This window comes from Columba livia, chromosome 1 (genome assembly GCF_036013475.1).
Source record: "Columba livia isolate bColLiv1 breed racing homer chromosome 1, bColLiv1.pat.W.v2, whole genome shotgun sequence".
In the NCBI taxonomy this organism is placed as follows: Eukaryota; Metazoa; Chordata; class Aves; order Columbiformes; family Columbidae; genus Columba; species Columba livia.
The window spans coordinates 5,799,908-5,826,471 of NC_088602.1; the positions used below are offsets into that span (position 1 = coordinate 5,799,908).

Genomic DNA, 26,564 nt, shown 5'->3' on the forward strand with positions numbered 1-26,564 from the left:
CATTAATCTATTATGCATAGAAGTTTTCATTCTGTGCAACCAGAATGAACTTTTTTTACTGAGGTGCAGGTGTGCAGTCACTCAGCAATCAGGTAATACATCAGGAAAACTCAAAGAACCCCTTCAATCACCTTTCTCATAGTCAGGTTGTTTAAGAGCTTTGAAGTTTAACCTTGGTTGCAACTAAAATTATGAAACCAGTGGCAGCAAGGCTGCAGAAATGATACATCAGAGCATGAATATAGATATGTGGTGCCTCTCTGCTCCACTCTGGTGAGACCCCCCTGCAGTGCTGGTCCAGCTCTGGGTCCTTGGCACAGGACACATATGGACCTGCTGGAGAGGGGCCAGAGGAGCCACAGAAATGATGTGAGGCTGGAACAGCTCTGCTGGGAGGACAGGCTGAGAAAGTTGGGATGTTCAGCCTGGAGAAGAGAAACTCCAATGAGACCTTATTGTGTCTTTTCCATACTTAAAGGTGGCTCATAAGAAAGATGGGGACAGACTTTTTAGTAGGGCCTGTAGTGATAGGACAAGGGGTGATGGTTTTAAACTGCAGGTGGAGAGACTCAGGCTGGACATGAGGAAGGAATTGTTGCCCCTGACGGTGATGAGAGCCTGTCCCAGGTTGGCCAGAGAGGTGGTGGATGACCCATCATTGGAGACATCCCAGGCCAGGCTGGATGGGGCTGTGAGCAACCTGAGCCGGTGAAGATGTCCCTGCTCATGGCAGGGGTGGCACTGGATGATCTTTGAAGGTCCCTTCAACCCAAACTATTCTGTGATTCTATAAGATGGGAAGAAGGGGTTTTTTTGCATAAGAAGGGGGTGCCAGTTCCAGCATTTTTGCCACTGACATGAGCAATGGGGAAAGAAAAAAAGGAAAAGCAAAAAAATCCTGACAAAATTATTCATCAGCTCAGGTGAGATTGCATCTGTGAAATCTGCACAGTAACAATTCCCGAGAAGTGCTGGTAGCAACACAAACCTGACTGAGGCCCTGCAACTCTAATCAGCTTCATGGTGCTGTGGGCGATGCTGCGAAAGCTGTGCCTTGCAGGAGCAACGTTGTGACCACAGTGATGGATGATTCCCCAAATGCTGCTACAGGCATTGCAAGGAAGGTTTCAGAACAGCAGGAAACAAGTTGTGGGTAAGGGAGGGATGAAAAAGGAGACAGTGGGTAAATATATAAATGAAACCTGAGAAAGACAGGCAGAAGAACTGATAACTGAGTGGGGTTATATGTTATAAGTGGTTATAAGTGGCAAAAGAATGCTTCCCAGTCATGTACAGAAGAAGAAAGGGGTAAGAGGGAAGAAGGAAAATATTAAGATGCCACTGGAAATGGAAAAAAAAAATAAAGTAAAAAATAAATATCTGAACAACAGAAGGACTGGTGTTTGTGAAAAAAAAAAAAAAAAAAAGAGAAAGTTACCACTGTAGAAAGTTAATGGGTAAACAGTAAAAGTGGTATATGTGAATGATGGATATCTAGATTTGGTAAGAATAGCCTAATTCCCATCAGACAATGAGAAACTAAGGGCTGGTAGAAAAGGGATACTTAAGAAAAAGATCTGGTTTCTCTCTTTACTATGACGATACCTCTGCCAATATTCAGCCATGAGAAAGCTATTTTAACATTGTGACTCTCATTTCTGTTTTGCATAAAATAGAACCATGTCAGGCACACCAATAAGTTTACAAACAGTTATGGGAGAATTAAGCATAACAACAGCATAGTGAGTAAATTGTATTATTGTTTTTAGAAATGGGGAAAATAAGGCACAAGAAATACAACATCAGAAATTTGACATCCATGCATATTTTAAACTCAGTAGTTCAAGACTTTTGATTTAGACTGGTTGTCTAATTGTTCAGCCGTTCATTGCGATAGGGTAGAAACAGAATTTTCCTAAAGTGAGGTTCCTGCTCTATTTAAAAAGAATGCCAAGAATGTAAACCAGGAATTTCTGTAGTTCTAACATAAGTGATCGTAGTCTCACACTGTATCTTTCTGATCACTGTCAATATCCATTGCCTCCTGTGGGAGCTTAGTCAGCTTGGATTTGAGCTGCAAGCCTCTCCCCAGCACCCCCAAAGCTCACTGACCTCAGTGACCCCAAAATCCAACGCTTCATGTCCACATTTCCCAGACAGCCAGAATGAGTTCTGGGTTCTCTCATCTGCCCGAAGTCTTTTTGCAGATTTTTCTGGCTGGAGAACAGCAAAATGTACCTAAGGCATGAGGTAAGTGCCCTTTTGCATGTGCTTCAAAGGAAGAGCACTCCTGTGGTTTTCTGTCTCCCACCTCCTACCTCCAGTGGCTCTAGAGGTAGTTCAGGGCAAAATCTGGCCTAAACACCCTGTTCTCAACCTCTTTTTTTGCTCATGGCTGTAAAAACTGCCCACAAGGACTAACACAGGTGAACACAGGTCATCTAGCACAGGTCAAGCATATTTATGGCATCACCTTCCCCTGATAATTTCCTCACCCAGACTTCCAGGGTGCTAAAAAACAGCGTGTGATTGAGTTCGGTCTACATGCAAACGCATGATGGAAAGACCTTGAGAAGGCTGTTAAATAAAGATCCCAATTATGAGCACTGGGATATCATCTCTAATAAGTCAGGAAGTAAATGGCCTTCTTTCTTGTTCCCACTCTTGCAAGCTGAAGTACTCATCTTTGTGTACACACACACTGGGTACCACTCGTCTTAATGACACAGATGATGAAAACTTGCACTGCACTCAGGTAATGTGCATTAAAGAGGTTTTATCTGGTGCAAATAAATGCCACTTTACCATCTTTTTAGTGTTTTAAAAAGTTCTTCCATAAAAAACATGGGCTTGATTTACTGGCATTAAATAAAGAAAAGATCTGGAGAGGCATCTATCTATCCTTCCATCCATCTATCATTAGATGTAATTTAATACTTAATGACATTTGTGATCATCATGCCATGCTTGTAATTGAAAATGAATAATTGAAATTCCAATTACCACAGGGGTCAGCGTAAGGCAAATTCGTATAGTGACTTGCTAGGCAATAGCTTAAATTTGCAGTCATGTTAGGACTGCAAACAATGTGTTTCATTCTTCAATTATTTATTGGGAAATGTCGTCTTAATTTCTCTTAGTTCTTTCTCTGAACAGTCAGGGCATTGTCCTGAAAGGCAGAAAATCTAGACTTTCATGCTCATTCAGCATCTAGCTGGAGAGTCCTGGATCAGCACTCCTCTGGGGCTCCCCACTGACATCTATCCTTACCAGAGCAACTGAAGGTACCACCAGCAAACCCAATGCAATTCAATACCGGCCATATATATTTTTCGGCATGAGGGAAATGGCAAGACCAAGAATAAATTATACCAGTGGAACTAGCCCTAAATCATCGATCCTGGGCTTCAAACAACATCCAGTGGCAAATCATCAACATAACAAAAGAGACTCATTTTCAGGCCATTAGCTGCTTGCAGTACAAGGAACTTTTCTGGCTTTCTCAGAAATTTGATCCCCTAATGACTACAGAAAGGGCATCAGGACAGAAAATAATTACAGTCTGTCAGACAGTCTGGCATTCAACCTTCCACATGGTCCAGCAGACGGTGTCAAAGATTTGACCTCAAGGGGGTTTAAAGCACATTGTCAGAAAATACTCATCTAAATGGTCTACAGAGCATCCTACAGCTGATCGATGTCTTAAGTGAGCAATACTTAGCAGCTGGAATGTGTTTGATTAGTACATCTAACCCCTGATTGATTGGTATTCTAAATAATTAATTGCCTTGTTCGTGGGGGAACAAAATAAAACTTTAATAAGTGACAAGGATCTCAGTGCCTCTGTAGCAGGCTACAAGGATGTTAATTCTGCTTTTCACTGGTTGGCTTAAAATTAACATATGAAGCCACCCGTATTTTCATCCAGAGCTGCAGAATTTTACTGTTTTCCTAATATTCAAGAATTTAGTTTAGTGGCCATTTCCCTTAAACTTCCTTCACTTTCAGGAATTTTGCATGTTACTTTTCCTTATAATTTAATTCAGCTGATCTTTTTAGAAAGAAGCAATGGTTTCAGGCATTAAAACCTGAAGCCATGTCTTTTAACAAAGTTATGAATACAGCATATATGAATTTTTTTTAATAGTTTGCTGACCATCTCACATTAGACACCTGAGTATAAGCTAGTATTGCTTAGCTTTGCTTTGCAACCAGTGGGAATAGACACCTCCAGAAGGTAACTCATCTAAGATGCATCTCTTTTAAGTGCCTGGGTTTACACAGTAACTCCTACCCAACATGTTAGGCTTTTTGTGCCCAAATGCATCACATTGTGCTTTTGATCAAGAAACTCTGCAGTGCCTCTGACAAGCTGCTGCAGATTCAGGCTCACAGGTAGAAAAGTACATGCAGGTTATGTTAACCAGCTCCCTCAGGAGGCTGATGTACAGTTCTTCATTAATAAAATCTGGAGGGACTGATTATTTCTGCAAGCACTGAAATGTGTGCACAGCCTGACCTGGAATGCAAACAAGATGGACTGGGATGATTTACAGGTATCTCTGCAGAGATACCAGACTGAAGGCTAAAAGAAAATCAGTACTATTTTTTTTTTTTTTTCTACAAACAAAGGGAATGGAAGATTTTTGATGGAGATAGCTGGAAAAGGCTCATCTGAGCACAGAAATCACCCTCCTGTGACTAACGATCTCCATCCTCCCTTCTCTCTGCCAGCAGCATTGGGTGCCCCCAACTCCAACCTCAGTTCATTGTACACTATCTCACCAAGACCTAGATTAATCTGTGAAGCAAACAAATAAATATTTCCAAAACCTTCCTATATATCTGTAAGCTAGGACATGCATTAGTGCTCTTCCCCATATGGTACTCGGTTATTCTGTCCCAGTCTGGGTCTCTTGGCAGGACTGGGTCTGAGGCATCAAAGGGCCAGTCACTCCACCAGGGCACTCAGGTCCTGAAGTTTTTTTAGATTAAGAGGAACAGGCCCCCAAAATTTATCCATCATCCTTTTAAGGCTGGTACACCATCACTTCAGAGGACATAAAATGGTCAAGCTGAGTGCTAGTCCTTCATATTGAGTCAGCCCCTTCCACTGCAGGTCCAGAGCATGGAAGTTTTTCTATTGCATTCTCAACTTAAAAACCTCTTGGCATCCAAATGGTAATGTGTTAAAATGATCTCCATGTGGTTTGAGCCTATGTTTTTTCGGTCAGCACTACCACATTGCCAGGCAGGTCACAATGTTGTTATTAGCATCAGATTTATAAGGACCATCAGTGGGTGAAGTGTCCTTGGAGAGGCTTTTTAAACAAACCTGATTTCAGCTTGTGGAATCAGACCATCATTATGTCTCTCACCAACCAAAGAATGTGTGTTTACATAAGAGGAGGCCACGGGTCAGAGGCAGAGAGCAGAAGCACAGACAGTGCAAATCAATATTTTTAGATAGTTTACTGTTAAATAAACTGTAAGACCAGGTCCAGCTGGTTTGAATCAGCTTCACCACTCTTGGTATCAGTGGAAGAAGAAACGTTTACTTGTATAGGAGTTATGGATCTCAGTGTACTTATCTCAATAAACTTCTGTCTGGAAAACCTAGCAGCTTCTCGAATTAGTTGTTCATTGAGAACATGGGAGAGGTTTTCAGCTTCTTGGCTTGCAAATAAAGCAATTAAATAGTAATTTAGAAATCAAGTTAAGATCAAATATTTAAGTTCTCAGAGCCTTTGTGTAATCAGGGACTGGTGGGTGTCAAACAGATCGCAGGACTGGAAAGATCTGTATTAAGAACAAGAAAAGCAGTTCTTCCATCTCCTGACTCTCAGAACAGGGTCCTGCCCTCTGGGCACAGTGTCTCATACCTTCTATGTACAGCAAAAACCAAAAGGCAAAAAACTTCAGAGCAGAGAAACAGAAACAGATGCCATCTCGTTGGCTGCAAAACTTAGGCAACGTTTTCTTACATAGGTAACGTTTTCTTACATTGCCGTAAGATTGGCTGAAATGGCATGGTGGGTGGAAGAGTTACATTCTCTCTGCTGCAAAGGGCAAAAGGAATTTAATGTGATGCAGAATAAATTTCCTGCCATGCTCGGCAGCGATAGCGTCAGGGTTGTTCACCTGTTTCCTTGTGAGTCATGTCCAACTTTTGGACACATATTTCCATGTGTGTCCAACATAGCTTGAGGTGGGAACTAATGAAAAGCCTGTTTTTTGACATGTGTTGATACACATGGCGCAGTTACCTAGCACAGAGGCTGCTTTGCACATATTTCTGTAGGCTGGATTTGTAAGTCAACAGGAGCTCTGGACCAGCAATGCTCACTTGGGAACTCCCAACTCCAGGCTCTGAATTCTGCCAATACTCTGCACAACTTCTATGAATACATTAAATGCCTATAGATCATCTACCTCTGGGAGGATTACTATAAGCCTTGTCTGATAACATAGCCAAAGAATTACAAAAATTCAATTTTTTTAACCAGTGAAGCTTACAATGAGGCTTTTTTAAACCTCCCAGCTATCACGCTTTCTTTCTCCTGCCTTAGCTTTCACATACTACTTTGTAAAGTTTAACCTTCCATTTACTTTTTTCTTTATTGAAATAGAATTTATTTTATTTAGTAATTAAGACACAAAAACCCAAAGAAACAATCAAGTTACCTGAAGGCTAAATATTATAAGCAGTTTTACTCTCCTTACCACTGAAAGCCAGAACATTTTTTAAATTATTTTTTAAATCACAATGGTAAATGTTGATTCAAAAGCTCAATTATACATCATTCCAAGGGAAATTTGATTAAATCATCTAACTTCACAAAAATCTAGCCAGGATATGTATCTGATGGCTGCATTTTAATTACTATTATTATCAAGAGAAAATATTTATGCTATAATAGAATACAAAATTCCTGGTGGGACTTATTATTATTACTACTTCAACTCTTCTGCAGCAAGAATTCTCTATATTTATGGGTAATAATATATAGTCTTACACCACTTGGTCAAATTTATTAATCAAACTTTATTCTACAGTGGACACCTTATTGACTTCTGTTCTGCTGGCTTTTTGTCATTTCTGTCTTCATTTGGGCAACATTCCCACAGAGAATCTCACTCAAGCAGCCGCTTCAACCAGTTTAAGTTTATGCATGAGGATACACTTGGGCTCAAATTTAAAATTAAGTAGTAACATATTTTACTTCAAAATTAAAATAAATACAAACCACTGCCATTATTATTTGATCTTACCTCAGTTGCGCATGTTATGGCCATTAGTTTATGCTACTAAAGGAGTTTTGCGAGACTCTGCCTTCATTTCACCTTTTGATTCACAAGCTGAACCCAAAAAAAATCAAAAAGGAGTGGCTATATCTCGGGCTGACCTAAATAAGTTTTCTTACTGTTTTTCTTCTTACTAACAAAAAAAAAAGAGTGGGATCAACTGAAACATTTTACTTGGACTGAAATACCATGTTTTCATTTGTGGAGGTTGGAGTTTGCCTTCTTTCTTTTACATTATTATTTCTTTAGGCCAACAGGCTTAAACCAACAGTTTCTAGCAAGCCACTGAAATATTTCATGTCAATGTTTTCCTAATTTTCATTTTTTCTTCTCTCAGGCAGAGAGCTGTTAAAATATGTGGATGTCACTGCACACTACACAGCAAACTACTCCAAAGTATTATACCCAATTCTGTTTTTATGGCTATTTAACCATAAGATCGGGACATACCACCAGCAGCAGCAAGGAATTAAGACTCACACACACTCAGTACAAATTCACCCTGTCTATCTTTTGGCAGAGAAAGGATAAATTTACGGTAAGAGGCATCTCCTTACACTTTCTCTGCAACAGTCGTGTTCAACCTTTGTTATTCTGCAACCTCCTACAGATTTTCCACTGCAGCAAATACTTCTGTGTCATGTCTAAAAGTCCACTAAAACTGTCTTTTTATTTTTTCTTTGTTACCTTTTGAGTTCTCAGGATTTACAGACTCACAGTCATCTCCAGAAAGAGAGTGGAAGGATGTCAATGAAAAGAGTACGTCACTTAGGCTCTGCCCACATTCATGGCTTAAGAACTGAAATTATTTGGTTCATCACAACTTGAGGTTCATAGGCTGGCCAGCCTTCCTCAGCCTGAGTATCTACAACCTTTTTGGTAACTCTCTCTCTATTCTTCCAAGACATGCATAGTGGCATATTTCCCTGTTCCCTGCACTTTTATGCAGTAACATTTTGACCTGAACTTTCACAAAAGAAAGGGAAGATGGAGGTTCGAAACTTGCTTCTGCAAGCAGAGGTGAGAAAGGGTTTCTGCTAACACAGGACCTCACCTCTTTTTTCTCAAGTGATCTCAGAACCAGTTTAAAGGTTGTGTAGAAGGGTATGCTCTTTTTCCTTCTCACTGAAGTTTTTCACCTTTGCAGGCAAGAATTTGAGGCAGCCAAGCTACCTGAAAGAATGGGATCATCACTTTGCAGCCAAGTAGTTAGAAGACTAATATGCAGTCCTGATTTCTCACCCAAGGAAGTGTAGTTTCTGCACGGTGGAGAAATCTCAGCATTACTGATAGAGACACATCCCATACAGAGGAAGAAAACTCATATAAATTCAGTCATCTCCATTGTCTACCCGAATTAGTCACCCCAGGCTCCTTTTTTAATCCTCAGAGTGAACACATAGGATGCGTTTTTATTTTAGGTGTGTTTTTAAAATGAAAATATTGTACCCTAGATGGGCCTGTTTCCCTCCACTAACTAAAAAAACAGTCTGTGGTAACTATCTCAGCTGTGAATATTTACATTTGATCAGATGCACCTAATCCAGGCTGGTTTTCTGTATACTTTGTCATCTTCTTTTCCAAACAAAACTTTCATTTCATTAAGTAACCTCTTTCATACTATCTCGAAACAAAACTTCTATAAAATCCAGGATAAAAAAAAGAAAAATCAAATTGAAACCTCCTGTTTTTAGACATTCGTGTCCCAGAGTAGACCCTGAAATCTAACCACCACTATTTGGGCAGCCAGAGGGAGAAACAGACTATAAACAAAACTGAAACAGATTTTATTGATTTTTCCCCATGCAGGCTAAGCCACATGCAAAATCAAAATCAAACACAGAATATCAATAACTAACAACAAGTTGAGTGCATTTTCAAATGAATTTCCTCTCCATGGTCCAAGGCACTCCTGGAATAACTCAGATTAAGAAAGATACCTGCAAATTATGATTTGCAGTGGATTATGCCCATCTAAGTGTTCATTTCAATATGTTTTCATGCTGATGACCTCAATGGAATAAAGGAAGTTATATTACCTGAAAGCTGTTAACCAGGTACAATGCTCTATTGCCTGTGTATCTTAATGGTAAAATGTTTTCTCTCACAGAGCTACCGTGAGGTTCTTGTTCGTAATCCACCATCTAACCCCTTTTTCCTGAGCTTTTTATACACATTTCCAACTTACTGAGTTATGATACCTCACCATATCTGGGCTCTGACTCCAAGAGTTGACTCACAATCAGGGTTTAACCTAGCAAGTTTTGGCAAAAACTGAGAGCAGGCCAGGTATTTGCAAGGAGACACTTACTATGAACTAAATGCATAGGGTAGAATTCATCTCTCGTTAAACTTTGTATGTTGAGGACATCTTCCTGTGAGCTAGCCACCCTAAACTCCTTTTATTGTTGATGGAAATAAACTACTACTATTGTTTAGGAGCTGACCCTCTGGAAAAGCAGCACCACTGAGGACTTTGGAATTCTGTTTGACAATAGTTTGAACATGAGTCAAGAATGTGCCCTGGTGGCCAAGAAGGCCTATGGTACCTGGGGTGCATTAAGATGAGTGTGACCAGCAGGTTGAGGCAGGTTGTCCTGCCCCTCTACTCTGCCCTGGTGAGGCCGCATCTGGAGTTCTGTGTCCAGTTCTGGGCTCCCCAGTGTAAGAAGGATAAGGAATTGCTGGAGGGAGTCCAGTAGTGGTCTCTGAAGATGATTAGGGGCCTAGAGCATCTTTCTTATGCGGAGAGACTGAGAGAGCTGGGTCTGTTCAGCTTGGAGAAGAGAAGCTGAGGCTGGATCTGATCAATGTTTATAAATGTCTCAAGGGTGGGTGTCAAAAGGATGGGACCAAACTCCTTTCAGTGGTGCCCAGTGACAGGATGAGGGGCAATAGGGACAGACTGAAACAAAGGAGGTTAAATCTGAATGTGAAGAGAAACTTCTTTCCTTTGAGGTGCCAGAGCCTGGAACAGGCTGCCCAGAGATGTTGTGGAGTCTTCTTCTCTGGAGACATTCAAACCCACCTGGACACATTCCTGTGTGATCTGCTCTGGTGACCCTGCTTTAGCAGAGGTCCCTTCCAATCCCAACCGTTCTGTGATTCTGTGGTTGTCTCCAGCTGGGATGAACCCCAGCCCAGAAGTACATTTTAGGATAAAACCAAGCTAATACAACTCACAAGTTGCTGCAACATGACTGTCTTATGCTCCTAATACATCTCTGTACAAGAAGGTGCTTGTACTGGGGTGATTTCTTTCACACAAACTGGCTTGCTTAAGAGTGTAACTCCAGTTTCCATGAAGGCACGCCTGTATCTGTGAATCAAAGATCCCTCCAAAACTGCTTGGATGGAAAACTTCTGAAGTATTTAATTACAGTCCCAGATCTGTGTAGAGTCGGGGCTGCTTATGTATCCTGAATTTTAAATTCCCTGGAATTTTTCATACCAAAAAATATAAAGAAATGGAAATTAGTTTTATATTTGGTGGGGTACAAAAGTCACTGTAATTGAATGATAATTTGCCGTGAAGCATGGGTATGAGTCCTCATGTTTGCCTCTTGACCTGAAAGGATATGGCTAGTGAAAACGTCTAGCAGATAATTACTGCTAGGCTAATCCTGAGCCTTGGTTATCATTCACAGGTCAATCTCCCTAAGATAATTCCCAGGATAATATTACTCAGGAACACATTCTCCTTGCATAATGCAACACCTGCCTCTGTTGTGAGACCCCAGGGATGGGGAGCTGAGTTTTACCTTTTCTTTGGTCTATTTGTTAAAATTTTTGTAGGGCAGAGGATGGAAGCAAGAAAAGGGGAGAATAACAGAAAAATAATTTGGCAATAGAGAATGTGGGGTGATTTTATTTTAGTTACTCAGCAGACTTCTCACAGAGTATGTAAAAATGAGGAACAGACAAATTCTCATGTCATGCAACAGTACCAGGTGTTGCTGGAGAAAGGAAGGGGGCTGGTTTGAACAAACGAAATATTTGCTAGCCCAAATGCACTAACAAATGAGCCTTACCATAGCATATCATCTTCTTCTGTGCACAGGATTGCACACATCTTTAACTGTTAGAAGGAACACATCTTTTAGAGTATTTACAAGACTGTGAGGAGATTGGTGTGTTTGTATTTGTATCCTACCAGTTTGAACACCAGCAAACCATTTTTCTTTATAAATTCTACTGCAGGTGACCAAGAGGAAAAAAAGAGATGTTGAAAAGTGCTCTCAGAAGATTACTTATTACAAAATCATTGCTCCTCTTTTTGTCAAGACAAATATACTTCCAGGACCCAGGGGTAGGAGTCAGATATGTGATGTATTTTAGAGAGGGTCAGGATGCTCCCTGGGCTTCTACAGCAGCACAAGGCACGTGAGCACGTGCATGGGACAGACCAGGTCACAACCGTGCATGGGAATGATCACAGCCTTCTTTATTCCCCTCAGAGAAACATAGGACCATAAAAGATCTCCAGAGGTCATCTGGTCCATCCCCTTGCCCCGAGGTAGGCTTAACTACAGGGAGGTCACGCCTGACAGATGTTTGTTTAACTTGCTCTCATCATGATGGAAACTCCACAACCACTGCAGATAATCTGTGCCTGGTCTTTAGCGTCCTCATTGCTAGAAATCTTTCCTTTCCACTGTCATAAATCTACCACTGCTGTTGTAAGATAAGAAGAAGGACAGATCAAAAGCAAGAAAATGTATGAGGGGAAAAAAATTAATACCCAGGGGAGAAAAAGGGGAATAAAAGAAAAAAAATTTGCCAGGATCCATAGGCTGCTCTACAATAGTTCAAAATTTTGCAACCCTGAAAGCAGCACTGAAGGGGAAAGTTTAGTGGGCTCAGTGCCAGCAGTAGGAATAATAATTAATAATAATTAAGCATCTGGTCAAAGGTCAATGGTAGAGTAAGGTTACATGATTAGTCTGGACAGCAACATAGAGAGGATGGGAAAAGGTATGTAAGGATCTTAATTAATGCCACTTACAATGCTATTAATAATGTATGATTAATCATTTAATTATTAATATCTTTCATTACTTTCTCTTATTTTGCCTGATTTCATAGAGGGAGAAAAAAAATCTCTGCCTCTAATAGCTTACATATAAATGTTACTGGTAGATTTTCAGCCCTGTGTTGAAAGACACATAGGTCTTCATATTCTGATTCAAATTTTTATGATCTCTTTAATTCCACTTGTGTTAATTATATCTTTCAGCTCTTTAGCTAAAAGAAATAGAAGTATCACACCTACTTACTATACTAATCAGTGGATTAGTGGGTTTTTTTGTTGTTGTTGTTTCTTGTTTTGCTTCTAATACTTTTAAAAAATACAGTTGAATGAACTGGTTTATTCTGGAGTAGCAAGATCACATGGAACAATTCCAAAAGATATAGTTTTAAATTGGAAACAGTTGGGAAAGGGGAAATCAGCTATCAGTCTTGAGTTACTACTGCTGTAACTGGAAACAACTTTACAAGTACATTTAGATAATTCATATTATTTTGCCAACACTTTGAAGTTACACTTTCTTCCTTCATTTCTTAAGTCAGCAAGAAATGGTTATTAAAGGCATCTCTTAAAAAAAATGAAACTGTCAAGATGCAGCTTTGAAATCTTTGAAAAGACGCCTGTAACGTATAATGTGCTATAAGCACTTCTATTAAATCATGGCTCTTGTGGTTCTAACACAGAAATACCAGAAAAGAATTCTTTTCACATAGGGTCAGTAGCTAGACAATAATGGGAAACACTTGGGCTGAACGTAAAAGTTGGCTAAAGTAAGCTCCTTACCATCTGCTTGTTATCAGCAGTTATAGGAGCAAGGCAGGTGACCCATAAATATATATATTTTTTTAAATGACAAGCTTTTGTTTGTGTCTGTGTCATGAAAGAAGAGTCTCATTTTAACTTTATAGAGATACTGTCCAGGACTTCAAAATTAAATAACAGATGGTAGTAAAGCAAACAGGGGTGCTGGGAAAAACTGAAATTATTTTCTCATGTTAGAAAAAAGAAAAATTCTAAAAAGAATTAAGTCCTCACAATTTACCAGACATTGTTGTACTAGAAAATGAGAAGCAGACTGAAATCAATAGAAGAACTGATCAATTAACTTCCTCTGTCCCAGGTAAATGAAAAGCAAAGAAAAGTAAAAGCCATGGCAAAGACAGTGAAGAGAAAATTTTATTTAGGTGCACAAATAAATCCAAGAGGAGGAGACAGACACTGGAGCATGCTTTGTTTAGTATTGAAAGGCACAAACCGAGGATCGAAAGGTAAAGCTAAACAAATGCACACCAGGAAAAAAAGGTACAGATGCTTAACAGTGAATGCACTTAACCACTTAAGCACACTTGTGATAGGCAGGGTGGGATTTATCTCTGAATGTGCTCAGCGTCTCTGGAAGATAAGAGTTGTCCGCACAGAAGTTGCCAGGCTCCAACTGGGAATGAATGAAATTCCATCACCCCCATTAAATGGGAGGTCAAGGTGGAAGAGTTAATGGTTTCTCTGACCTCAAAAATCTTTGAAATTATGAAACTATTAGGTTGCTGATCTAATTGTCTGGGTCACTTGGAGTTGCGGGGTTATTTTGTATCGGCTTTTTAATTTAATATATTGCATATGAGTTACTATAGTTGAAATAGAGACAATAATTAACCTCTAGTTATTTTTCAAGACATAGCTTTTCTAAAAACAAGCAGTTTTTGTAGATTGTAAGAGCTGGTTGGCATTCAGTAACTACAATGTGAAAAAAAAAAAGAAAACAAGGTCTTTGAAATCCCTTAAAGCTGTTCTCTACACAGCATCTTCTTTTAAATATTTTGTCATCAAGAACATTAGTGAATTACCAAATCAATTAAATATTTGTTAACTGACAGCAATAAAGAAAAATCAACTTATGTAATTATACTGAATTAAAAACAATGGAATTATTATTAATACTAAAGATTGGCATGCTTCCCAGAGCTGTAAGTTTAATTTTACTTCCCTTTTTAAAGCTAAATTCATTCTCTGCAATCCATCCAGCGAAATTCTTGATGCTTGTTTTGTCACCAAGGGTTTTGCAGATGCAGAAAAAGTAGAGCACTCTTGCAAAGACACGTGTTGTGGCTTAACCAAGTGAATGCAAGGATATGAAATTCTTTAATGATCAGGCTCTAGGATAGATGTTCCATAAAAACAAAGTAAAAATAAAGTAAAAAACTCTTCAAGGAATCTTAGACAGACTTGATATGAAGTTATTCATAATGGTCTACTGAACCTTTAGGTCAAAGCTGGTTGTGCATAAACTTTTCTACTGGCATGATAAATGAGACCAATCTATGAAATTAAGACTCAGATCTTGAGTTCAAGATTACTAAATCATCAAACAGTTCTTTAAGTCAGACAACAACCCAAACCACCTCAATTTTCATTATTGTCAAGGTCAGTTCACCTTTGAGAATTGATTTGTCAGTGTGAAAGGAAGGTGTGATTGGAATAATGAGACCAAGTAGAGTACATTTACTTCTGCTCCATGACAGAGCAGCATCTGAGTTATCAATACTGTCTTCTCACGCTGGCCTCTTGCTCATTTTAGTGCACAAGTAAAACAGAAAGTTAGAAAAGATCAACAAAGTTGCTCTCATTTGAGATGCCCTCAACTTGAGCAGCTCTCCCACAACATAGAAATACAGAGTCATTTAGGTTGAAAGAGACCCTCAAGATCATTGAGTCCAACCATAACCTAAATCTAGCACTAATCCATGTCCCTAAGAACCTCATCTATGTGCCTTTTAAACCCCTCCAGGGATGGTGACTCCACCACTCCCTGGGCAGCCTGTTCCAATGCCTGACAGCTTTCTGTAAGTAATTTTTTCCTAATATGCTTTCTGAGCCTTCCCTGGCACAACTCGAGGCCATTTCCTCTTGTCCTATCACTTAATCATGTTTCCTCAGGGATCAGTTTCTACCTTCAGTGCTGCTGTACCGGTTCCACACCTTCCCAAAGGAAGGGCTGGGAGAGACAGAGGCTGGGAGAAAAGCTCAACAGCGTGAACAGCCAGGCTTAACACAGGTTTAACCAACAAGATCCTGTTATACAGAAGGTGAAAGTAGGTGTTCCATCACTTTATTTTGGAATAATTTGTTTTTTTAATTAAAAAGCAGTTGCAAAATATGTGAAGAAACTCAGCTGCTCTTTTACTTTGACAGCAGAAACGGGGTCTCACAGTACCTACCATCTCCTTCTGATCTCCCTCATTTCAGCACTGGTCTTGCTCTCCTTGCTGTTTCCTTCTGGTTTTTTTTTTTTTTTTTCACTGCCCTCTCTCTTACCCTTTTCCGTGCTGTTCCTCATGCTCAAATGTATTATTTTATCTTTTATTTTAGAATTCATCTCTCTCAAGTTTCCCTTCTTCATTTTCTGGTGGCCAGCAGTGCTGGGGATCTGCTGCCTTTCACTTTGTTCCCTGCCTGTCAGCAGTATTACCAGATGAAGCTTGATGAGATAAAAACAAACTTGCTGATAAGCCTTGCCAGGCAGCAGTTTGACGCAATTTAATACTAATTCAGATTCAGATTTGTGATAATTTGCAACCAATCACATTTCAAGATCACTTTGTTCTTTAGGCATACTTATGTAGTGCTTTCCCTTAGAATAGCAGAAAAGGCATGTGGCTCTATGTATTTCCATGATGAAAGATCTGTTGTCTTGCTAAAAGCATCTCAGCCTCTTGGGGGTCTGCTAGGAGACCTCAAGAGACAGTGGTGTTCCACTTCAGCCCAAATATTCATCCTGAATTCTGAAAGACCTAGCACTTTAATTTTGCTAAAACAATTAGACAGCTGTGGTTTTAAATTATTATAAAATGGATGCGGAGCTGAAGCTCCCTGGTGAGATGACAGGGCTGTGTATTCCCATCATTGCTTTCCTGCATCACGCAGAACCATTGTTTCAGGCTTTTACGATCCAAGACCACGTTTGTTTACCGACATACCTTGGCCATTTTTGAGGGCAGTTAGTTACCTGTATGGCTATAATTATACAGAACCTAGTTTTCAATTAAACCAATTTAAAAGTATCACAACTCTCTACACCTGTTCCCTTTGGAACAGAGGAAGAATAGCAGCAGTGGGGTAAGGCATATTTACACTGGTAGCCCATTATTCCTACTAGGAAGAGATGCATCTTTTCCCCTACAGCTTTATCAGGAAAGCAACACACCTTTGAAGTCTAGAGAAGCCTTCAGTCAAGATACACTAACCATGGTCACAACTAGAAGTTTTCTGCTCAAACCATGAAGGAATAGTCCACTTACTTTACAACAAAGTCTAAAGATCAGCAAAGATTGCTAGGGTCACTGTGAACATGTTAGACACAATTCCATCTTGGTATTAAAAAGTTGAACATGTGACTGCTAGAAAAAAAAAAAAGATGTTATAGTTTTCACTTTGAAACATTTTTTAAAAAATATTTTGTCAAAAACTTTGTCTAAAGACATGTTTTTGTTTGTGTGTTTGATTGTTTATTTTTCTTTCCTGAAGAAAGTTGTACCTTCTTGATGTCCTTGAGCAAACCAGAAACTGATGATGCCTAGTTATCTGTCCCTGCTCGTACTTAAACCTGGTGAAATCTTAAGTTTTTTGTGATTTTGATTTTATGCACTTGTGTATATTTGTGTGGGCTTTTAAAGACATTCTAGAGACTTCAGTTTCACTCGCGTCTCCACTCGCGAACAAAGAGAAAAGGAGGATCTGAGAACCTCTCAGCAAATTTTCTGTCCATGCTTTGGTACTTCACATCGCAGCAGAAACACGCAGGTTTTGTGAGTGCTGACCCCATCTTTCACTCTGGCTCCCTGTACATCAATATCACAGCAAACATCGTGCCATATATCACTGTGCAGATCCTGAAGAAAGACACCTGTTCAATATCAGTGTTCAATCTCCTGAGTTAAAAAACACATCCAGGGAGGTTATTATTATTTCATAAATATGGTTTATTAATCTGGCAGGCTGCAGTGTTTGAATTTAAAATGTATCTTTCTATCTTACATGATTATTGATAGAAAATGTCATTATAAAAGATACTGTTGCATAGGCTGGTAAGAAAATTGTTTTCTTGTGTGTAATAATTATTCTGCTAGAAAAGATGCTCAGCAATCCCTTGGACATATACATACTTTCACTTATTGTTACAACAGCCTGCTTGATGTACATAAGCTGAATCTTTATGAACTATTTAAGCTGTGTATCAATGGTTTTAAATAGCAGCTAAAGCCCAGTATGTAGTAGTGTGAGGTTGAATATGATGAAGTATAAGAAGTACCAGATAATGAAACCATAAATGCCACGCACCTGTTTAAAGGAAAAACAGCAAATGTGATATAGTTTAGTATTTCACAATGTGGTGAAATGGAAATGAATAACAAAGTCTGTAGGAAGTATTGCTACAGACTTTTATACATATTCTAAGCCTGATTTCTGAAAAGTAATAAGCACATAAATAAACCAGTTCCACTAATATTTTCAAAACTGCTAGTAATACCATAACTAACAGAAAGGAAATATAAAATAACCAAAGGTTAAATATCTGGTTATTTTAAGTTTGACTTATTTTAGAGAAAAGGCAAGTTAATTGTCTGATGATTTTAGAGTTTGTAGAATCTTGCATATATTTTGACAAATTAATAGCAATAGGGTACATATGATTTCAAAAAGCATGCTCTCAACATACTCAAGGATTTTTTTGCATATGATTTTTGAAGCTTTTCAAAGCTTTTCTCGTGCTTTTGTCCTTTGCACCTATTAATACAGACTTCTCAATTTATTTATCAGCAGAGAAGTTCAAGGCCTGAAACAGAACATTTCCAGAATATCCTAGTTAAGATACCAGCCTGGGATTTGTTTGTGTCCTTCCAGACAGATGCCAATTAAAAAAAAGCGAGGAGGAAAAAAAAACCCCTAACAATAGCAAAGGATTGATTGACAAGTGCTAGCAAACAAGACTTCCTTCAAATATTTTATGAAAAGGATGCTGGAATTCATTACATTCTGTTTCCAAAAGCTATCTGTATCAAAAAGAATGTATTCAGAGGAATTAACTGTTTCTGTCCTGTGGATCTCGTACCAAATTCAGAGTTCACCTTCTCGTGGCAGGAGGCCTCTTTCCCTCTTGCCCTATCTGCAATGGGAAGATAAGAGGCAGGTGGAAAGGTCTTGCATCCTTATTATATGGAAAGATTAAAGGTATTTGTACAGGGCTGGGTGCATTTTTGAAGACCAGCTTAAAATACATAATTGCTTTATCTGCTGATACACTGAGGATTGTGATATCTGGGCCACACAGGTGCGGAAGAAGCTTCAGAAAGCTGCTTAAAAAATCTATTTTGCAAGCTCCACAGCAGTTCTTTGCCACAAACACCCTTCATTCAAGGCCAGGCTGGATGGGGCTCTGAGCAACCTGATCTAGTTGAAGATGACCCTGCTTAGTGCATGAGGTTGGTCTAGAAGACCTTTGAAGGTCCCTTCCAACTCAAACCATTCTATGATTCTATGATTCACACCAAGTTTGTAGATGTTTCATTAAAACATGGTGACCTGGGACTCATGCATCAAGCATCGATTTGGAGAGGCAGAAGAAAACTTTTCAAGGAGCATCTCACACAGCCATAGTGGTTGAAGGAACCAAAAATGGCACAGAAAGGACAACACAATGTGCAGTTGCCTTCAGAGCAGTGACCAAGAGAGGAGCAGTCTGTCTGCCTAGATTCAACTCAGTAAAACCTGAGGGAAAAACACAATACAGGAATCCTGCTGTTGTTCATATTGCTGTTATGACAAACCTTAGTCGAGGACCCAGAAGGATTAACCTCCTCCTTAGGAGGGATATTCTGAAGTGGCTGACAACAGTTCACTTTACTGTTAATATACAGCAACTGCGATGGCATTGCATAGGTAGGGAACTTACAAAGATGGACAAGTCTCCAGCCAGGAATCTCACCCCACTTCTTTGCATGGGGATATATAGTGCAGAATACACAGTGCTAAATCCCTGCTATAAAAGTGATGACATTGGGAAGAAAGCTTAAGCTAACATCTAGCTGGAGCTAAATGTGGTATCAGCACATTCAGTCACCTCCCCTCACAGCATTTCCAAGAGCTGTAAGAAAAGGTGGACTTGTACTTTTCTTGGAGAAGTATATAAACAGAAAAACTCCTTGTCCCACTAAGACATCTCTAGCTGGATGTATGCCTTTGGATTATGACAAAGATGGACTTCCCAGATTATTCTTTGAACTTTCTTCTTTGATGGCTTCCTTTCCTAGAATCACAAAATAATTTAGGTTTGAGTACAAACTCTGGAGATCTGTTGTCAATCCTCCATCTCAAAAGCAGATCCAGTTAGATTAGGTGGCTCAAGAATTTGTCCCACTATCTGAAAGTCACCAAGGATGGAGATTATCCAGCTTCTCTGGACATCTGATCACATTCATACTGAAAAACTCTTAAAAAAATTGTTTGGCAATTTTTATTTTTTAACCACCTTGCACCTATTATACAATTTGTACTCTCAATTTATACTGGCAATGATAGTGACTTCTAACCTGAAGCTACCACAGTGGTAGTCTTGCTAATTCAATTTTAAATATTCAATTTCTGAATATATTTTTGTTTTCTGGAAGAGCTCTATGCCTCACTACAATTAATGTAGTTATCCCAACTGGTTTATATCTGAGGAAGAGAATTATTGTGCACAACAGCAAAAATGTTTTTTCTTGTCCCACCTCTCAAAACAGAATCAGCTTTATTTGCTGGCTTTGTGGCATTATATGCCTTTCTCAAACCCTTCTGATACATTATCATGCAGCAATGTCAACTGTGCGCTATAAAAATGATCAATGTCTAATGAAACAGGTAGTATACTTTAATATTTTCAACTAAAGGACCAGGTGCTGGAAATCAATTCATATAGTGGAGGCTGCAAGGGTCTTATTACATCACCTATTCCCATCCTGGACTCATTTTTTGGAAAGAGTGTATCCCACAAATATAATGAGATCGATGGAACACCTCTCCTATGAGGACAGGTTGAGAGAGTTGAGGTTGTTCAGCCTGGAGAAGAGAAGGCTCCAGGGAGACCTTATAGTGGCATTTCTGTACTTAAGAGATTCCTATGAGAAAGATGGGGACAGGCTTTTTAGAAAGGCCTGTTGCAATAGGACAAGAGGTGATGGTTTTAAAATAAATGAGGGTCAATTCAGGATGGCCATGAGGAAGAAATGTTTTACAATGAGAATGGTGAAACACTGGTCCAGGTTGCCCAGGGGTGGTAGATGCCCCATCCCTGGAGACGTTCTAGGCCAGGCTGGACAGGGCTCTGAGCAACCTGAGCTGGTGAAGATGTCCATACTCATGGTAGGGGTTGGACTGGATGAGCTGTGATTAGATGAACAAACTATTCTATAATTCCATGATTAAGGAAAAAATAATAATAAAAACATGTAACTACTAAAGGGTATTTTTATTTTATTTATCTCAGTTTCCTTTGTGAATATCAATCTCATTAATTTCATCATGTGCATGGGCAAGATAGACTGATATAATGTATCAAACTCTTGTAAATCTAGAGTAGATGTAAGATTGCTTTATCACATCTCAGCCCTGTGGCCTCCACAGTAAGTCACACCACTTCCCTTCATTTTCTGTTGCAGAGCAGGATTCAGAACTGAAATGTGATTGTAAAGAGAACAAAACATATGGGATACAATGTGTGAACTAAAGGTATGGTCTGATAATAATTTCTGATCATAGGCTATGTCCCTCTTCCATAACAACAGTGGTAAACCCTGATGTGCAGTAATAAGTGACATTATTTTGTAGTTCGTTAATCTGGCAGTCTCAAAACTTGAAGCACCATGTCTCTAGGTAGGGGATGGCAACGAACAGCAGTAGAAGAAACTGTCAACTGCTTAGTAGGAACTAATAAAAATGTGCTACCTAGTGCTTATCTGACTGCTCTTTATCAAAAGGAATCACAACACTTCCTATGAACACTGCTTGTAACAGCTTGGGGAAAATATTCCTACCTAGACATATTCTGTCTCCTCACTGAAATTCAGCTATATCAAGAGCTCCAACAGCTTGAGAAGTACCGTTAATAAAAATGATCTATTACTGCTGCTGTTTCTTGTCTCCGTCAACCCCCTACTTGTAGTAAGCAAAACAGATTTCACTTTTATAGAAGGTCTTTCAACCTTGGGGTCTTTGAGGACATGGCACCAGCAAAACAATAGCCTTGATTCAGTAGATGCCCTACAGGGGTTCCTTCTGTGTTTATTATGGAAGCTCAATGTGCCCAGTGTGTAACCGAAGATTATTTTTCTTCCAAAGGCCAGGCTTGTACGGAATTCAGTTAATTAAATGCACTGTAGAAATGTCAGCCTTTACCCCCTTACCTTACATGTATATACAGCATCTTTTGTCCTTCACGTGGTGATTTTAAAGTCTTCTGCAGACATCATTTGATAGAATAATAAGACATTATTATTGAATCTCTATGTCTCCTGTTGTCCCACGAGCACTGACCTTGCTTCCCCAATACAGAGGTCTGTCTGCCAGGCTAATCACACTGATATCTGAGTACCTTAGAGGAGATCCTTCTGTGGCAACATTTCTCAAAACTGGCTAGACATACTGATACCTTCCATTTATTACTCTTGTGCATTTCTCCAAGGTTATAAACCAATTCCTATTTCAAATGTAAATTCCCATCCTGATGGCATGTGGGGAGACACATGGTTCAGATAATGCCCCCCGAGTTGTCAGAGTTCCCCATACAGGTAGCAGTGGATGTAATTTACTATCAGATAGTAACCACGGGGAACCAGGATGAATGGATCCCCCATTCACTCTTTTCCAGGAGATATGTAGTACTGATTACTGACTTTGAACTACTGAATCACTATGGGAATAACCATTAATGCACATCCTTCACTTTCATTTGCTAGGACAATGTATTAACATTGTATGTTTTAGCCATGGACTACCAGATATTATAATAGCCCTCATTCCCATAAATATATTTTTTTTTTCTTTAACTGGATATGTTGTATAGACATATCCATAAATATCCATGCACACAGCAGGGTATACACAATACATCTGGCAGGGAATGGTTACCCCCAGCGCAATACCAATTTTTAATACGATCTTGGCTAGTTTCCATAGCTGTCAAAAAGTCTATGTTAGGTTGATAGGTTTCTTGAAAGGAAAAAGCACAATTTGTGGCAATTGAGTTTTGTCTCTCTTTTTAGGAAAGTCCTGATACTTATAAAGGTTTTTTTTTTTCTTTCAGGAATGAGATATTTTAATAGCTGCTGAACAAATTATGATACAAAAGCCCCTATTTGGAAATATGCAGATATTTCATGGTATCACCAATGTCTCTTGCATATCTTCATGTCTAAGAAAACTCCAACTGCTTCACTTTGCCACTCAGAGGCTTTTATTTTATTTTCTGAAAGGATACTAAAATGCTTCACGATTGCCTCACTGCACTTTTAATTTGTCCTGGTAAACCTTGTTTTCTCCCTATAACACAGTGGAGATGCCCAGGCTATATTTTCTGTGATTTAAATATCCCTGGGAATCCTCAAAAGAAAAAGAAAATATGCTTGGTATAATGACATTACTGCTATACCAATCTCTACCAAATCAGTCAGCTACAGTCAGAAATCTAAAGATTCCTTTAAACACGTTTATTTTAATAAAGACATATCAAGAACAATCAGCACATCACTGTTACAATTTGTATTTTCAAGAATTTCCCAAAACTTGCAAGAATTCAGGCTAGTCTCATTACTCTGTAAACACTATAATTTGAGATACATAATTATACCCTGGACTAAAGGAAGAATACAAGCATTTGCTTATAGTTTAAAACCAACTGGAAAATGGTACGTCTTTGAACCATAAGCTATACTTTGAATCCTATCTGAATAAACACATTCTGCTGTGCTGGATTTCAAACCCAGAAATGTCATGAGTCTTAGCTTTGTCTGTACAAGTCAGGTCATTACAGCTCTTGTTGGTTTGTTTCTGTACTTTGAAATATGGAATTCTTGACAGGAAGTTGTAGAAATAAGCTCAATTGTGTTTCTAAATCGGTTTATATGTCTAGTTAAAGCCTTGGTATATGTAGTACTTCAAAAACATTTCAAATTTATACCGATTTTATTTTGTCCTTTTTGAAATACTTGGGGATGTGCACTCATTCGAAAAGCTGAGGTACAATATTCTGTGGCTGACAAGTTCTATTTATTATTTGGTAGGCACACATAATGTTCTATGGAGGAAAATGCAGTTCAAAAAGGCATCTTATGCAGCATCATTACATGAGTCAGAAGTAGTAGTTCCACATGATTTTATAAAATCATGGTTACACTCATTCAGCAAAAACATTAGTGGAAGTCAAGATAAAGTTGTCAGTTTGGAAGTCAACAGGAGTTTGTATTTGTTGGGAAAAAAATAAAGGTATTATCTTTGCTTGTATTGGGATTCTGGAAGAGTAAAAAACATCAGAGAGTATTTGGAGAGTTGAAAATGCTGGTGAAACATAGAACAGAAGCTCTGTAGTCAAGAAAAAATTATGCTAAGTAGTATACGAGCTGCCATGAAATTATATTTAGGTTAGTTTTTATGCTTCAAATGAACTTCCAGAACAGCACATTGACATTGACAAAGTCATTTATTCAAGCTTTAGGAACCCGGGATCATTTCTCGTCTTGATTCAATCAGTTTGGTTAAATCTCCTGTTAACAATACAGAAAATAAATGGATTTTCCAAGTGATCACTATTTATTAGACAATAAATTTGAAATGACATTGCAAACATAATTTAGTGGGTTTTTTTTCCTCTTTTCATTTCTTTTAGGAAAAACAAGGATTGAATCAAGAGACAAATAATGATGCTTTAAAATATCATGAGAAATAGCTTGATTTATCAACTCCACTTAAGTATAAACACACATTGAAAGAAAATGACAAATGTATGAATCCCATGCCCATTATAGGTTAGGAATTTTATTTTTTCTCTCATTTTTACAAATAAATCTAAAAAAACAATGATTGTGTACTTACATATTTCAGATCCTCATCTAAGAATAGAAAGCACTCAAGTCATGTGTCAGAATGACTCAGGTGGTCTCTTCTCAATTCCCTTTTTGTGTTCACCATCCACAAAAATCAGTTCGCCACTGCAATGGTCCAGCCATTCTCACTACAGAAAAGGAGCCAGGTGTTGGGTGTCAGAAAAGACTGGAAGGATTTGTAAAAGTTGTTTGCATGGCAGCTATCAGGATTGTCCATGTAGGATCCTAAGCTCAAAGACTCAGATTCCCACTATCTGTGGGCACTTAAGAGAAACGTGTTCTCCCCAGGCTACCACCTCATCAGATATCAACTGGTATCTGTCTTTATGTCTGTATTGATACAGAGAAATTGATAATTTCCTAGATATCTACGGATATGGCAACCAAAACAGAGATACGACATGTTCCAGGGTTGCTCCTGCCCAATGTATACAGGGTGGCTTCACAACTTAGTTGTGGTCTCAAAGGCTGGATAAGGAGCAAACGAGAACTACTTCAAGCTGAGTGGGGTGAAATTGGACCTGAGTTAGTACGCACACATAGTTAAATCTGAAGAAAGAGAAAGTATGCTTTCCATGGAACAAACCTTCTAACAACAACTGGTATTTTATTTTTTTTTGCTAGATTTCATGCATAATGCTGTTAATACAACATACTGAGTTATTAAAAGATATTACTAAAATATTGTAGTTCTTACAGTCTTATGTTGGTCTTTTTCAAGATATAAGAGGAAAGAGACCCCTGTGTCCAACACCTGGATAAGTCCAATTGTTTCAATGTACATAAAATTTACTGTCTCAGTCCCATGATCCACAGTGTTCAGGCATTTTAAATTTAATTTGGTTATGTCTTGAGCATTTTTTTTTAGCAGCTCAATATTTAATGGAGTCTTGAACCCAAATTTGATTTTGTAGGCACTTAAATCTATGTATAAATTTACCATGAAGCATTTTTGGGTAATGTCGCTCAGTTTAGTGACAGCACTCACAGGTGTAATATGTGGCACAGCAGTGAAAATGAGCCAACATATTATCTTGCTAAAGGCCAAGAGCTTCTGATAGGTCACGATTTGCATGGCCTTCAGTGTTATCAAAAAATAACTTGAAAAATTGTGACTGCAGAAATAAGACACAACCCAGCTCAGCTGTCCAGTGCCACCAGAGATGCCCCAGTTATCATGACTGTCCTTCAGCTGCCATTTTGACAGACATGACTTTCCTGCAGATCCTGCGTCTTCTCTGCCACTCTCTTAAATAAGTTTGGGCATCTCAAATGGCTCTGGGCATCTCAAATGTCTCTAAGTTTCTTGTAAAACTAAATCATGCACTAAATTATGAGTTATGCATTGACAACAGGGTTCTGAGATCCTCCCCCACTACTGTTCTTGTTTCCCATGTAGATGCCAGAACACCATCCCTTTCCCTAAGTGCTGCTTCAGGGAATTGGTTGCATATGAGGATGCAAAAATTTTCAAATTCTATGCTCTTTATGCACATGAATGCATGTTTTATCAGGGCTTTTTTTTTTTTTAACTAACATCTTTTTTCATTTTTTTGTAAAAATTAAAGAGGTGGCAATTCCAAAAAGCCATTATGTTTTGATTGTTAGGAGCTGACATAAATGGATTCCAGTAGAGATAATGCTGTAAATGTTGATCATGTTACAAGTTGGCCCACCTACTGTCACTTCAGGAAGCAGAGGTTTAAATATAAATCTCCTATTTTTAACTGGGTTAATATTAGAACCGAAGCAGGATATGTTCAGCTGGGGTAAATACTAGCCTCACTGATTTAAGTGGCACTGTGCTGATTTACAGCAGCGAAGGAGCTGAAACAACGTACCTTCTCTCCACCAACAGCTCCATTAATGTATTTAAAATATTAATTCAGTAAGGAAAAAAAAAAATCATAATACAAAAAAAGAGCTGAGATTATTCAAAGGTATCTGGTGAGTCCTGACAAACTTCCATGAGTAAGTTAATGGAAATATAGAGTATGTGTCTTAGCTAACTAGACTGCTTCAAATCCCTGAGCTAAAATCTGCATGTTAAGTAACTATGTGTTTTGTTTCCAATGAGTAGTATATTCCAGACATGATTAAAA

At 38.7% G+C, this 26,564-nt stretch overlaps 1 protein-coding gene across 16 annotated transcripts in view; it reads right to left on the minus strand.

Moving 5' to 3' along the window:
* TENM4 (teneurin transmembrane protein 4) overlaps positions 1 to 26,564 on the minus strand; it is a 1,656,871-nt gene that overhangs the window by 515,206 nt on the left and 1,115,101 nt on the right. For 14 of the 16 annotated variants that reach the window (XM_065029145.1, XM_065029736.1, XM_065029665.1 and 11 more), the window contains one exon: positions 24,452 to 24,590. The exons of the other annotated variants lie outside the window; for them this stretch is intronic. The gene's annotated coding sequence lies outside the window, so the exon portion shown is untranslated. The remainder of the gene's footprint in view (positions 1 to 24,451; positions 24,591 to 26,564) is intronic. 16 annotated transcript variants of the gene reach the window in all.